Genomic DNA, 13,941 nt, shown 5'->3' with positions numbered 1-13,941 from the left:
AGAAGATGAAGGGAATGAGAGGGTTTGTTGTTTCTTGTATGAAGGAATGAAAAAAGAAACGAGAGATAGAGAGGGATATGGAGCTCAAGAGAGTTCAGGAAGAGAAAAAAAAAGGGATTAAGTGGGGGCATGTGCTCCCCACGTGCTACTCTCTCCTTTTTTTTTTCTTTCGGTTATTACATTCTCTCCCCCTTAAGAAATTCGGTCCCCGAATTTTGAATTTATATACAGTAATAAGTGTGATAATTAGACTCAAACAAATACGGATATTTGTCGCGCATAGCGTCCTCCACTTCCCAAGTTGCTTCTTCTATCGAATGATTCTTCCAAACAACTTTCACAGATACTATCTCTTTAGAACGTAGTGTCTTTACTTGGCGATTAACTATAGCAACTGGTTCCTCTTCAAATGATAAATCCTCCTTTAGCTCTATGGCTTGTGGTGCAAGCACATGAGATGGGTCGGGAAGGTATTTGCGCAACATTGATACGTGAAAGACTGGATGAATCATAGACAACTCATGCGGCAATGCCAAGCGGTAAGCAACTACACATATTCTGTCCAAAATCTCAAATGGACCAATGTAACGAGGATTAAGCTTGCCTCTTTCCCAAACCTCATCACTCCTTTTATAGGCAACACTCGAAGAAATACTTGATCACCCACTGAAAACTCTAAGTTACGCCTTCTGTTATCAACATAAGCCTTTTGCCTACTCTAAGCTGCTAATAGACGTTCTCTTATTATGCGAAGCTTCTCAACTGCGTCTTGTACCAAATTTGGCCCCACCACCCGTAACACAGGCATTTCACAATCCATCTACATATCTCACAGTTCCAAACATAGTTTCAGACCCTTCTTGGTACAAAATATTGGGAGAACACACAATGTCACTGCTAATCAATCTAATATATTAGCATCATCTGAGTATCTTGGTCCAAAACAAGTTCAGCTTGGTAATGGTTTAGGTATTTTCATCTCTCATATAGGTAGCTCTTTTCTTTATGCTTTAGACTCTAAAAGGTGATTTTTCATGCAAATATTGATACATTCTCCTCAGATTACTAAAATTCTCATTAGTGTTTCTAAATTTGCTGAAAATAATTGTGTATATTACTCTATTTTAAATTTTACACTTACCGTTATACTGTGAAATGCAGTTCACTCAGAAATTGCTTCTACTAAGTTTTAGAAATAATGGTCTTTATCAATTTGTCATTGTTGTTGTGCCAAAGTCTTGTTCAACAACGGCTTCTCCTCATGTTTTAGCAATTTCTTTATATTCTTTTTATTTATAGCATAAGAGACTGGGATATTCAGCTACAAAAACTATAAAGACTATCTTGAATAAGTGTAACATTAGCACATCTAATAAAATGTCTGATTTTGCTGTCCATGTGTGTGAAAATTATGCTCAAGATAAGATGCATAATTTATCCTTTCGTGATTCCATTGCCACTTATACTCAACCTTTATAATTGGTATATTCAGATGTTTGAGTCCTATCTCTTATTATTTCTCATCTTGGCTTTAGGTATTATGTAACATTTATAGATATTTTTTCCAGATATACTTGCACTTTCTTGCTGGTTAATAAATCTCAAGTTCTGTATACTTTTCAACAATATGAAACCTTTATGGAAAGATTAACTAATTGCATATTAAAAGAGTTGCAATCTGACCGTGGTAATGAGTATACTTCTAAAACTTTTGCCAATTATATGTTACAATGAGGGATACATTATATATTTTCTTGTCCTTATATACCATAGCAAAATGGTAGAGCTAAAAGAAAACATAAACATCTCATTGAGATGAGTTTGGCTATGCTTTTCACAGCTTCTATGCCAATGCTTTATCGAGGTGAAGTTGTTATGACTGCCACATATTTGATAATAGAGTATCTACTGAAGTATTGTCTAATAACTCTCCCTTTGAAGTTCTTTTTGAACAATTACTAGAGTATCAATCTTTTAAGAGTGTTTGGCAGTGCTTGTTTTTCTTCTCAAACCATATAATAAGACTAAGCTAGATTTTAGATCCCAAAAATGCATCTTTTTAGGATATGATGCACATTATAAAGGTTATATATGTTTTACTAAAAGTTAAAAGGTTTACATTTCTAGAAATGTTATGTTTGATGAGAATAAATATCCATATAATGAATTGTTTGGTGCTAATAGTTCTGATTTTGCTTCTCAATGTGTTTCTGATATGCCTAGTATAGGACCTCAGATAAGTAACCAAAATCATCATTGTCTTGAAACTGTTTCTTATGCCTTTTAATTCTTCATCTGTATTTGCATCTCAACACTAATTTAATTCATCTAATGCGTATTATACTACTACTATTGATATTTATGAAGCTAAACCTATTGATAATTCTACTGATTATAATAGCAATCCAGCATGTATTGCTGCTTCTGATTCTCTATATATAACACAAAACATTAAGACAGATACTCCTCATAATAGAATTTTCATTTCTGGAATTGAAATATGTCTCCCCCCTTTGGAACAAAATGTTTCTGATACTAGTCCTACTACTAAGCTCCCTTATTACTCTAAAAGTACTCACTCTATGTTAACTAGATCTAAGACTAGTAATATTAAGCCTAAAGCCTTTTTTTTCACCAAAACAACTAATAATACTCAAGAAGAGCAGACACTGAAACTGCTAAGCTTTCTTTGCAACTTTCTTCGTGGAAAAATGCCATGAAAGCAGAATAATATGCTGTGATAAGAAAACAATACTTGGACATTAGTCCTTGAACCTTTAGATGCTAAAGTCACTGGATGTAAATGGGTGTTCTCTATCAAGAGAAATCCTAATAGCAGTGTGCAAAAGCATAAGACCAGACTTGTTGCATAATGCTTCCATCAGGACGAGGGTTTTGACTTTGAGTCAAGTCTTTATCCCAGTGATTCGACCAACTACCATTAGAAAAGTTGTATGCTTGGCCTTATTGAGAAATTGGACATTTCGGTAGTTTGACTTTAATAACAAATTCATAAATGGTGATCTTCGCCAAATTATTTACATGAAATAGCCTCTTGGTTTTGAACAAAAAGCAGAAACACATGTTTGTAAACTCAACAAATCTCTTTATGGCTTGAAACAAGATCCTAGAGAGTAGTTGCTTAAGTTGAGTACCACATTATATAATTTTGGTTTCTTGAATGCCAAGTCCGATATCTTTTTGTTCATAACAAAAACTGTAACATCAATCATGTATATCTTATGCTATGTAGATGATATCGTTATCATCGGGGATAATTCTATAAAAATTAGTGATATGATACACAAATTAGATATTGTTTTTGCTTTCAAAGACTTAGGGGAGTTGAGTTATTTTCTAAAAAATTGAGGTTCATAAGATTTGTTCAGATCAATTGCACCTCTCACAAACAAAATATATAAAGGATCTATTGTCAAAACTTGGCATGGCAGGAGCAAGTTCAATGCCTACTCCCATGATTTCATCTTTACAGCTTCTTTCTACAGGTTCAAAAATATTTGAAGATCCAAAACTGTTTAGAATAGTAGTTGGATCATTGTAATATTTGTGTGTTACTAGATCTAAATTTTTTTTTTTGCAATAAGTAAAATTAGCTAATTTATGCATTCTCTCTTCCTGGCTCATTGGAAAGAAGTAACAAGGGTGCTTAGATACTTTCAAGGAATTTAAGATCATGGTTTGATGCTTCATAAGTGACTCGGATTGGACTACTGATTTGGAAGATAGGAGGTCAGTTTTTAGTTTTTGCATCTATTTAGGTGCTAATTTGATTTATTGGACTTGTAGGAAACATAATCCACTATCAGCAGATGCAGATCCTCTGTAAAAGTAAAATTTCGAAGCTCGATTTCATGCGAGGCAAAATTGGTATGGCTTAGAAACCTGCTTGAAGAACTTGGTGTTCAACATTCTACACCGCCTATTATCTATTGTGATAACTCAAGCACTGTTTTACCCACTACTAATCCTATGATGTATGATAAGACAAGCATTTTCAGCTAGAGGTTCAATTGATTAGAGACAAATTGAAGCAAAATGCTTTCCATGTGATGCTTATTCCTAGGACAGACTAGGTAGTTGATCTGCTGATAAAGCCTTTATCTACAACAACTTTTGAGAGATTGAAGAGCAAACTCAAAGTCATACCAAGGCATGACTTGAGTTTGAGGAAAGGGGAGGTGAAGAATAATATTGTAAATGACACAAATAATAAAAAAATGTGATTAGATAGTTAGCTTAGTTAGAGATATTTTATTTTGGTAGATGCTATAGTCCCTATCACATTGTACCTAAGTTACTGAAAAAGGTAAATAAATAATATTTAATAAATTTTAAATAATTTATTTTTTATTTTAAATATTTTATTTTTTACTTTAAAAGATAAGTTAAACAATTTAGACACCACAACAAAAACACCATAGAATTCACCTTTTACTTTACTCTTTCTATATATATATATATATGCACTGTTTATTGTTGAGAAAATTCTGTATTATTTTGTTACAATTTAATTCTATGTAATTCTAATTCATCTTCCTTTTCGATTTTTTTTCTCAAATATTTAGTTCTTTATCTTCAGTTAGTCTCATAATTAGATTTATCTTCAAATGTAATATTAATATTATTTTTCAATCATAACTCTAAATTAATAATTTTTTTATTCAAAGTAAAAAATTTAAAAGCAGACAATCAATTAAAAACAAATAGAGTAATTTGGTTTCTAATAATATTTATGTTGTACAATTTCATTTATTAATTATTTATGTTGTACAATTTCTAATAATCGTGAACGTTTTTAAAATTAGATTATTAGTTTCTAATAATCGTGAACGTTTCTAATAATACAATTTCATTTATCACACAATTTAAATGACACGTTCACGATTCACCTTTCTAAAATAATTTAAGTAGTAACCAAGTTGGGTTGGTCTAGTGGTTAGCTCACTAGTCCGCTTAAGCAAGTGTCGGGGGTTCGAATCCCGCCTTGTGCATGCAGCAACCCATTGGTAAAGTAGTAATTAATTTGAATTGTAATAATTTAATTAATAAATAAATAATATGATGTGCATTATTTCTATTTTTTTAAATATAATATTAAATGTATTAACTCGAATGTAGCTATTAAGTGTATAAAAATTACGTTTGAATTATGAATTCTCTAAATGAAATTATCCCGTTTAAAATATTTAAATTATAATTTTAATCATAAATTACAATTATGATTTAAAATTTTTTTTTATATAATATTATATTTTTTTCTCTACTTTACTATTAATATATTGATATTGGAAGTCTAAATTATAGTATTTTACTGAATCTTGACTGAAAAAGAAAATAGTTACGTGTTTCTATCATTTAATTTATTTAGTACACCATGTGCTAACACTAACGGTAAAAATAGATATAATATAATTACAAATATAACATAAATAAATAAAATATGTAAATAAATGCAAAACCAATATATTTACCAATGTCTTTGTTAAATTTTATAAATTAAACATCTTATTATTTTTCTCATTTTTAAATGAAAGCGAGAATGAAGAGAGTAAGTACGTAGTAATACATAAAGAAGAAAAAAATTGTACCACAATACATAATTATTACCAAAAGAAATATTCATATTAAAATTTTATATACTACAAATCATGAAGATCAATCACAATGTATTGGTCACTTCTCTCTATTTTTGACCATATATAAGTTTTTCTTTTCTAGTCAAGAATCCAATAGCATCTAATTGAACAAAAAAAAATGAATCAAAAGTACCAAATTAAGGACAAATGAGTGAATAATATAAGAAATTATAACTTCGTATGTGTATAAAATAAAGAGAATTTACTGATTTATTTTATGTTAAACGACAAAACTAACAATAGTATATTAATAAAAGGATATACCTTTAAAAAAACAGTCACAATACAATTTCAAATATTTTCATAAATAAACTGTTAAAATTTTTGTTATCGATAAAATGATGCTATTATACAATTTTTTAGCAAAACTTAAAATCAAAAGGAAAATAATTTTGTGTGAGTTAATATAAATTAATTACGTACCAAATAAGTAGAATCGTTCATTTGTTTGTTTCAATATATCAGCATGGGCAAGCAAATTAAAATGATTATCCGAAATTTTACGATCATCGACCGTATGTACTATACGTGACTCCATCTTAAAAGATATTTTGCACGTGTGTACAGTCAGAAGATATATTTCACTTGATTTCTCAATCTCAAAATTTGAGAAGATATAGACCTTCCTTTCTACCAATTTATTCTCAAATATATTTATCAAATAATTCTTGATTGACCAATGAATTTTATCGTATTGCAAAATAAATTAAATATAAAAGCTATTAGCATTTACAAAGCTATTAAAAAGAATTGTCTTTGACTTGTGAAATTGTGTACTTATAAAATTAACTTAAAATATGAACTACAAATATTTATAAGAATTTAATTTTGATACACTGACAGTGTAAAGTAGTTTTACACGTGCATCCAATTACGTAAAGACACGTCAATAAAAATAAATACCTTTCACATTTATCGCGTAAATAGTCATCCAAAAGAATGAATGTGATTGCATGACTGTGTAAAATACTTTACACTATCAGCGCATCAAAATTAAACTCTATTTATAAATTGAACTTAGCATTACTTGAACAAATTTAGTAAATGAATCAACTAATCTTATCATCTATTAGAACTATTTCTATGTAAACTGTCTTGCTTTTGTCAAATTTGAATGGGACTTTCTATAGCCTTATAATTCTTATCTTTATTTTCCATACTTTCTCTTCGTATAATCTACTATAGGTGATACTATTGATAGGATCGTAGTCAATAGTCATTAGCTATGGAAAAAAATAGAATAAAGACTATGTGAAAATTAAAAATTTTTTAAATGATAAACCTGAAAGTAAATTTACTATTGCTTATTATATATACTAATAATATGTCAATAATTTTAAAAATTTACTAATAATACTAATAGTTTAAAGATAATTTTACTATAATTATAATAAATTTAGTTATTACTCTAAATAAATAAAATAAATTATATATTTGAAAACTAAAGAAAAAAAGATTATTGGTAATTATGTTTGGAATGTTCCCATGTTTTCTTTTTTATTTTTTTTTGCTTGCCTTTTACTGCAATGTTAGATCAAGGAAACTCTAAATTTGAAATATAATAATAAATATTTCATGTGATAGAAAAATAATAAACTAAAAAGAAATATATATATATATATATATATATATATATATATATATATATATATATTATTGCTTTATAGAGAGTCAATACACAAAGATATGTTATCGTAATAAAATATCACACTATGAATAATTATATTTGTCAAGTAAATTTATTTATACTCTATATCTATTATATTGTTTTATGTAAAATTAAAATCTACTCTTCTAATTTAATATTATATATATATATATATATTTACTTCTGACATTGTACAAAATTAAATTAGAATTATGTCCAAAACCTTAATACGGTAAACGGAATATAATTAATGTAAGACTCAGAAATTTTGAAAATTTTTTTATTATAAACAAATTTTAAATTTATTTATTTATTAGAAATTTTATTTTCAAAAATTATTTCATTAAAAATAATTAAATCAGATTTTGATAATTAAAATATAAATTTTACTTAATTTTATTATTATTGAATAATTTTCTATACTTAAATTATAAAATTTAGCGGTTGTAAAAGAATAAGAATTTTATATGATTTAGCTTGAGATTTTAGAATTTAATATTTTAATTTGATAAGCAAAGAAAATAAATTATATCATCTTTAATTTTAAATTAAGATACTTAATTAAAATCTAATTAGCAAATTGATAATTAAATAATATTTTTAAAATAATTATAAATTAAATTAGATTTTGAATTAATAAAATATACCCTAATTTAATTAGAATTACCAAATTCTAATTAACCCAAATATTCCCAAATTAAACCCTAACCTCCTTAATACTAATAGCACCGCCACCCCCCCCCCAAACCCTTAGCCACTCACCCATTCACCAAAACAAAATTAAAAAAAAAAAAAAGAAAGAAGAGGGAGAACGGAGAAGGGACAGAGAGGAGAGGGGGAAACTGAGAAGAAAAAGTGGGAAGAGAGGAAGAACGCGCTGGCACGCGGAGGGTCTTGCCGCCGTCGTCGCCGCTAGTCCAACCGCGTGCGAGAGAGAGAAGGTTCGCAGATGAAAGGCGCAGCGGAACGAAAGAGGACCCACGCCCTCTCGTCGCCGTTCACGGGGGCCACGAGCCGCGTCGCTGTCGTTGAGGAAGGAAGGAGCACGAGTTTCCGCCACCACCGTCGCCGACGATGTCGCGAAGAGGAAAGAGAGAGATCGGGCAGAGGGAGAACGATTCGTGCCGCCAGCTGCGTCCGCAGGAGGAATCGCCGCCGTTCGTGTCTCCTATCGTTGTCAGCTTCGCGCCGAGCTCCCATGGCCGTCGCCGCCGAAGCCTTCACCGTCCTTGCCGCTGGAGTTGGTCACCAGAAGAGAAGAGGTAGTGGCGGTGGTGGGAGTTACTGTTACTATTCTATCTCTGCTCATTGAAGGATGCTGGAAATTGCTGTTGCAGTTGCCGGAAGACGCTCTTACCGTTCCAAACCCCATCCGGTTCTAGTTTTGGTACTGGCCCAATTTGTTTAGGCTGGTTTCGGTTCTTCTGAGTGTTGGAATTGCCGCCGCTGCTCCGTTTCCATAGGTCCCCTAATTACAGTAAGCTATTCCTCGTTTCGAACATCTATAATCGTCATTTTGTTATAAGTTACTGAGGAATTTATGGTGGTATTTGTTATATAATTGAGTTTCGGTTATTATATGTGCGATTAGAGTTGCTGTGCTTGCCGAGAGTTGTCACTGAAGCTGTTGGGCCCGCCGTGGTTGCACCCAGGTTGCTGCTGCGTCGCCGGAGACCACAGCTAAAGCCTCTGTCTTCTTGGGTTTCTGTTGCCGCGAGTTACTTAGTTATACGTCGTCGCCAAAACCAGGCCAGATTTACTGGTAACTGTTTCTTCCTTTCTTGAATTTGTTCTGCTTCTATTTTGTTCCACTATTCTTATTATTGGTGGTGTCTCTGCTGCCTTAATTGCTCGGAGTGATGTTACTGCTGCTAGGACGGATGCCCGAGTTTGATTTCTGTTCTTTTTCTGTCGCTGGGAGCATATACCAGAGCTGTTCTTAATGGTTCGGGTCGGGTATCTTTTTCGATTCTAGGCTGTTTACATATTTTACTATCTTTTTCCATGCTTGTTTTGATTTGATTTTTGTATATGTCTTTGTCTGGGTTTCTCGAAATAATTCCAGCTACTGTAATTGCAATTTGTAATAATGCGATCACTATAAGAGGCGTTAGAGTTGTTGCTCTCCTCATGGGGTCAATGTTATTGCTACTGCCATGAATTAAAAGGAAAGGAAATTGTCACGATAAGTTATGCGAACTCGGCTAATTATGCGAACTCGGCTAATTGAGATAGGGGTTTTTTTTAAAATCTATTTTACATTACAGAGTTGTGATAAATAGTTATTGATGCAAAAAGATATACTTCTGTGATTATATTTGTCTTGTGGATGTGATAGTTTATTCGACTGGATTATTGGGTACTTGATTGCGTGAGTTGTAAGACCCCAAATTTTTAAAAATTAATTTAATAAAATAAAATTTAATTTAGTTATTATTATTATTATTATTATTATTTCCATTATATCCCTTGGCCGAATGCCATCTGGGAAAGGAAGAAAGCCACCAACGTGGATTATTATTATTATTATTATTATTATCCTAGTTTCCATTATATCCCTTGGCCGAATGCCATCTGGGAAAGGAAGAAAGCCACCAACGTGGCTTAGTATGCATACATATAATTTATAAACTTGACACATATTATGTTAGTCATTAAACATCATTATCAATTTTTGCTTCATTATTTCTTCTTGTCACCGAACCATAATAAAAGGAAATAAGAGAGAGACCGAAGCTTTGCAAGAGAGAACTAAGAGAGAACCGTGAAAAATCTCTAATCTTCTAGTCTCAATTTCTTGCGATTTATAACTCTAATAAAAAATCTAATCCGATAAAAGTGTTCGTATCTTCTTTCTTTACGTGTTGGCGTTACTTTTGTCCGGTGGAAGTTGACGATGACGTAGCTCTCCTACTCCTTGAGCTTGGCCAACTGGAGTTCTACGAGGCACGGAGGATTTCAGACGTTTTTCCTTTCAGCAGCTCGGTCAAAAAGTTTCTTCGAAATTGAGTATTTCGATTACGTACGAAGGTAGGGGATTTATTTTTAAAGATAAACGTTTTTAATTTAGAATGCCTACAAAATTAATTGAGTAATTGCAAATATATATAATAGTAATATTATTGAGTATGGATTATTGCTGTGAATGTGACTGTTTTTTTATTATTAAGAATTTCGCTTATTTGAGAATTGTTGAGAAAAAGGTTCGTGAGTGAATTGTTGAGGAATAGGAAACCGTAAGGGTGGTTTAGACCGAATTTTAGAGAAAATGCCGTCGAAATTTTATAAAATCTGAGGTTTTATTTGAAAAGTTATTTTAAAAGATTTGGTTTTGGAAAATTAAATTATTTAAAATATATTTAGTTAAGAAAAGATTTACTTTATTTTAAAGTTTGATTTATTAAGAAAAATATAATGTTTTAAACCCAATCTTTTAAAGAGAGATTTTGTTTTAAGTAAAGATTTGAGCTCGGTTTATTAAGAAAAGGAATCTCTGCCACAGGAGAGCAGAGAACAAGGGTTTAAAGAATATATTAATTAATGAAGTGTCTGCCACATGAGAGCAGATGTGACATTGTTTGGGCCTTAGTGCCAAATGTAAAGTGGGGACGCCCACACACTGAGAACTATTTTTCAGATGTACGCTTATTGATTTGGAAAGTCACACTGATGCGGTCTAGCCGTACGACTTATAAGCACACTGATGCATCTGGAAAGCCATATCTGGGACTTGTGCCCGGGTAATGTCGGGAGCGGGTAGGCAACCGACACATGAGCTCATGGCCTGCGTTAGGGATAGACATGCATCATGTTGTTTGCACATTTGCATTTGATTGCGCTTGCTTGTCTTATTATTTTGTGATTGTATTGTTTGTCTTGTTGTGACTTGCTTGTACATTGAATTGAATCTCTTGCTTGCACTACTTGTTTGTGAGTGTATTAAAGTAATTACGAGTTGACATTTGACTGAGGATTAATATGTGGCTGAGAGACAGAAAATGTGACTAATATATATTTAAGTTTTGTTTTGAGTTAAGAGTATTTTCAAAGGGTTTGATAAAAATATATTTTTTATTGAGTAAAGTTAATTATTTGCATTTTATTCATTACTTTTACGGCATTCCCATTCCCTACTGAGAACGTGTGGTTTGTTCTCACCCCAAAATCTTCCACCCTTTCAGTGACACAGGTTCGAAGATTCAGTAAGAAGCTGCAGACGATTAGTAGATTTACTTGTGATTCCTATTGTTTTTATAGAGTTCCCTCGCCCTTATTGCTTCAGGGTTTTTATTTTATCTAGAGGGATAGGTGTTGTATTTAAGTTTTACATTGAATTTAATTGTATGGCATCTATTATTATTAATAATTATGTGATTATTGTTATTCGAAGACCTTTTGTTAATAGATTTTAAGTACTAAAATCTATTTTCTGAAATTTTCTTAAAAACGGAAACACGATATCGACGTAAAGGCTCAATAGTAAATTTATAATAAAGAAAATCAGGTCCGTAACGCCTTACTTTTGGTACGATCATGACGTGCTAAAAGTTAGAGTGTTACATTAACTTTTAGCACGTCATGATCGTGCCACAAGTAAGGCGTTACGGACCTGATTTCCTATATTATCTATTTAATACTGAGCCTTTACGTTGATATCGCGTTTCAGTTTATAAGAAAATACCAGAAAATTATTTGTAGTAATTAAAATCACACAATTATTAATAATAATAAATGCTATACAAATGAATCCAATATAAAACTCAAATACAATACCTATCCCTCTGGATAAAATAAAAACCCTGAAACAACAAGGACGAGGGAACTCTATAAAAACAACAGGAATCACAAGTAAATTTACTAATCGTCTGCAGCTTCTTACTGAATCTCCGAACCTGTGTCACTGAAAGGGTGGAAGATTTTGGGGTGAGAACAAACCATACGTTCTCAGTAGGGAATGGGAATGCCGTAAAAGTAATGAATTTAATGCAAATAATTAACTTACTTAGTAAAACTATTTTGTTAACCCTTTGGAAATACTTTTACTGCTACTTTAGATAAATAATTACTTTTCTTTAAATTTCTAAACTCAAAACAAATTTTAAATATAAAACTAGTCACATTTTCTGTCTCTCAGCCACATAGTTAATCCTCAGTCAAATGTCAACTCGTAATCACTTTAATACACTCACAAACAAATAGTACAAGCAAGAGATTCAATTCAATGTACAAGCAAGTCACAACAAGACAAACAAGAATTTAGATTTGATATGCATGACTGTCTGATGATTAACGCTGTTAGTCTACCATTGCATACCTCATGGTATTTGGTCTGGCCAACCTAATACTAATGATTTATGTGTACGGGAACACTAATGGGTTGTCATGGATGAAATAGAAGTAATAGGTAACGTGAATCGTGGGTTTTGGGAACGTTAGAAGTTAAGTTTAGGGGTTAGTTCTGGTTCAACGTATAATCCTTTTTCGTGCTAATGTGAATTTCTTCCTTGGTTGCTTGTCGTAAGACTCTTTGTTTCAGACTTCTTTCATGAGATATGGTTCTTTTCACATTTGCAAACTGAACATGCCACACCTCTCTATTTCTTTTCTTCGATATTTTTGAAAATGGAGTTGATATGAATCTTTTCTATCTTAAATCAATTTTCGAGGACAAAAATTTTTATAAGTGGGGTAGGATGTAAGACCCCAAATTTTCAAAAATTAAATAATTAACTAATGAGTTAATTATGATCTATTATTTTATTTAAAGAAAATTATTTTCTTAAAAGTAATTAAATTAAATTTTATTATTATTGTTATTATTATTATTATTATTATTATTATTATTATTGCTTTATTTGGCCGAAGCCGGTAGAGAATAAAAGAAAGAAATGAATCATGCCTCATATATATATATAATCTTGTCACATAAACTTCCATGTGTTACTTTAATATTAATTCATCACCTTTAATCATCCTTTCTCCTTGCATGACCGAACCTTTTTCTTTGAAAAAGAAAGAGAAAGCCGTGAGGAAGAGAGAAAGAAAGCCATGGAACCTCAATCCTTCCAACTTTAATTTCTTGAGATCCATAATTCCAATTAAAAATTTAATCCGATAAAAGTGTTCGTATTCTTCTCTTCTACGTGTTGGCGTTACTTTTGTTCGGTGGAAGTCGACGGTGACGTAGCTTCCCTACCCCTTGAGTTTGGTTAACTGGAGTTCTAGAAAGCACAGACGATTTCTGACGCTTTCTCCTTCAGCAGCTCGGTCAGAAAGCTTCCCTGGCTCTAGTCTGTGTTTCTGGGCCAGAAACTGGGTTAAAACTCGGCCCAAAATCACCCCCATCATTTTCTGTTAATTCTGCAGATTGCGCATGTCACGCGTGCGCGTCACTGGTTGTTTTGGCGTGTCACGCGTATGTGTCAGTCACACGCACGCATCTTTGTGCAAACTCTAATCCACGCGTACGCGTCATGCACGCGCACGCATCGCTGCAAATTTCTCCATATCGCGCGCTCGCGTGAGCCGTTCGTGCGCGTCGATGCTCGCTGGTTATCTCCTTAGTTTCTTGTGTTCCTTCCATTTTTGCAAGCTTCCACTCCATTTTCTAAGCCATTCCTGCCCTATAAAGCCTGA

The 13,941-nt window shown here is 32.0% G+C and overlaps 1 pseudogene; it reads right to left on the bottom strand.

Annotated features, from left to right (window-relative positions):
- Positions 1-221: 221 nt before the first annotated feature.
- On the bottom strand, positions 222-845 carry LOC110266892 (uncharacterized; annotated as a pseudogene).
- Positions 846-13,941: the final 13,096 nt, after the last annotated feature.

Source organism: Arachis ipaensis, chromosome B9, assembly GCF_059453495.1.
Source record: "Arachis ipaensis isolate K30076 ecotype BB chromosome B9, ASM5945349v1, whole genome shotgun sequence".
Classification (NCBI taxonomy): Eukaryota; Viridiplantae; Streptophyta; class Magnoliopsida; order Fabales; family Fabaceae; genus Arachis; species Arachis ipaensis.
This window is presented reverse-complemented; position numbering and strand designations above follow the sequence as displayed.